Source organism: Belonocnema kinseyi, chromosome 3 (assembly GCF_010883055.1).
Source record: "Belonocnema kinseyi isolate 2016_QV_RU_SX_M_011 chromosome 3, B_treatae_v1, whole genome shotgun sequence".
Lineage (NCBI taxonomy): Eukaryota > Metazoa > Arthropoda > Insecta > Hymenoptera > Cynipidae > Belonocnema > Belonocnema kinseyi.
The window spans coordinates 37,588,647-37,591,572 of NC_046659.1; positions in this window are offsets into that span (position 1 = coordinate 37,588,647).

Here is a 2,926-nt window from a genome sequence, read left to right on the forward strand (position 1 = left end):
GAAAACTTAATTTATTTGTTTTCGATTATGACTTAAAATATTAATTCAGTTTTAAAAAATTTTATTTTTAACCCATATAATTTGAAATTTCTTAATTAAAAAAAGAAAATTTCGTTAATTATCAGCAATATTTTACCGTTCATTTAAAACAATCCATCACAAACAACTGTTAAAAACTATACAAATTTGAACAGAATGGTTATCAATTTTCAAGCCAAAAGTTTACTTTTTAACAAATTAAATTAATTTTCTATCAAATAATTGGTGTTTTAACTATTACAATGTATAGGATAAAGTTTCAACCAAAAATTGATTAGTTAAATTTCCATATAAAAACGATTAATTTTTAATTTATCCTAGAATAATTACATTTTCAGATAAAAAAAAAATTTAATCGAAAAAATAAATTTTTAATAAAGTTGTCAAATTCTCAACCAATAACATGAATTTTCGACCAAGAAAATTAATAATCAACAAAACAAAACAAATTTCAAACAAAATACATGAATTTTCAACGTAATTATTTAATTTTAAAGTCAAAAAAACGAATTATCTATAAAAAGTTGACTTTGTTCAGCGAACAATATGAGTTTTCAATCAAAGAGTTGAACTTTCAACCAAATGGTTAAATTTTTAACCATAATTATAAAACCTTGTTGAAAAAAATAGTAGAGGAGAGTACCCAAATATGAGATACCAACTCTGTTTGGCGTAATTGTCGGAATTCTATGTACTGAATTTAAAAGTAATATAGATCATTTTAAAGGAAATTTAGTTTGTCATAAGGAGCTCAAATAAAAAATTTTGTTAAAAAATTTTTTTATGCTGAAAATAAAAAAAATGTAAAAAAGTGCTTTTTCCAAACTCGTCAAAATATTCTCATAATATGAGATACCCCAGGAAATAGCTAATAAAATGCAAAATAAAGTATTATTTTTAATGAAAAATTTCATTATATGTTTCCGAAGTATAAATTTACTGCTATTCAGATATATTCAGTTTTTTCAGTAGTCACAAATACTTTTGTAACCAATTTCCCCCGCGCAGCCACAGTGTTATAAAAACCACAGATATCTCATATTATGAGAACCACACCATGCAAATATGCACTAACTATGCCTGACCTGTACAATGAAAAACTTCAACACTATAGATATTTTTCTACTTAGTTAATCAATCCCCATCACTCCAGACAAACTTGACTGCTAAATACATATTTAATGAATAATAAATAGGGTTTAAAGAATTCCCTTACAAGAACTCGACCACCATCGATTTCACAAAAAGTTCGCCTATAATCTTTAGAAGCCCAATGAAAAATGGATTATACCACGAAATTACTCTTTCTTTAAGGGCTACAAGTTAGTGATAGAACCAACAGAGTGGGTCTCTTAGTTTAGCTGACATCCCGCTTTCTCATATTACGAGAATATCTCATATTCGAGTACTCTCCTCTATTTTTTTTTTACAAAGTAATTCAACTCTTAGTGAAATAATTGACTTTTAAGCCCAAGTAGATGTACAGTTCATATTTCAACCAAATAATTGCATTTTTGACTAAACATGATACATTTTCAACCAAAAAGATTAAATTTTTACCAAACAAGTTCAATTTCCAACAAAATATATGAACTATCAACAAAATTATTTAATTTTAAAGTCAAAAAGAGTTACATTTTCAGATGAAGATAAATAATTTTTAATGGAAAAAATGTATTTTCAACAAAGTTGTTGAATTGTCAACCAATCAGGTAAATTTTCGACCAAGAAAATTAATGATCTACGACAAAGACAAATTTTAAACAAAATACATGAATTTTTAACGAAATTATTTAATTTTAAAGTCAAAAAGACGAATTATCTACAAAAAGTTGAATTTCTTAAGCGAAAAATATGAGTTTTCAATCAAAGAGTTAAACTTTCAAGCAAATAGTTAAATTTTCAACCATAATTATAAAACCTTCTTAAAGAAAACGTATTTTTTTACCAAGTATTCATAGTGAAATAATCGACTTTTAAACCCAAGAAGATATACAGTTCATATTTTAACCAAACAATTTCATTTTTGACCAAAAATGATACATTTTCAACCAAAAAGATTAAATTTCTACTAAAAAAGGTCAATTTAATTTTAATACATTTTTTATTTTTAAAGTCAAAAAGAGTACTATATTATCTACAAAAAAAGCAGAATTTTTAACATAATTTAAAGGCAAATATTTGAATTTTCAACTATAATTATGAATCCTTAATAAGAAAAATTAATTTTTTTACCAAGTAGTTCAACTTTAAGTGAATAATCGAATTTTCCACCCAAAAATTATGTTTTTAATTTTTTAATAATATAGCTGCATTTACAACAAAACGACTTTGCAACCAAAAAATATTTACAGTTGATAATTCAACCGAAAAATGTCATTTTAATCAAAAAGTATAAATTTTCCATAAAGAAATTTAATTTCTACAAAGAAAGACGAACTGTTAACAAAATACATGATTTTTAAACCAAAAATGGTAAAGAATAATTGTCAGTTTCAAAAATGTATTTTCAACGAAAGAGATGAACCTTCAAATAAAAGAAATAAAAATTTTAACAAAGTAGTTGAACTTTTGATAGAACTAAAGAATTTTTTTACAAATTGTTACATTTTCAACAAAATAATTGATTTTTCAATCAAATAATTGAGTTGTTATCCAAACGAGATGAATTCCAGAATCGAATTCTATGGGAAAAAATACATCGAAAACCATGTTTTGATTTTCTTTTTACAAAAATTTCAACCCACCATACGGCGATGAAAAGGCACAAAATCGCGAAAAATGAAAATTTGGTTAAAATGACATTAAAATCAAGTTTTACGATTTTAAACCGATTTATAAACATTGAAAATACTTTACTGGGGGTTTTTGAGGTCGCTGATCACGA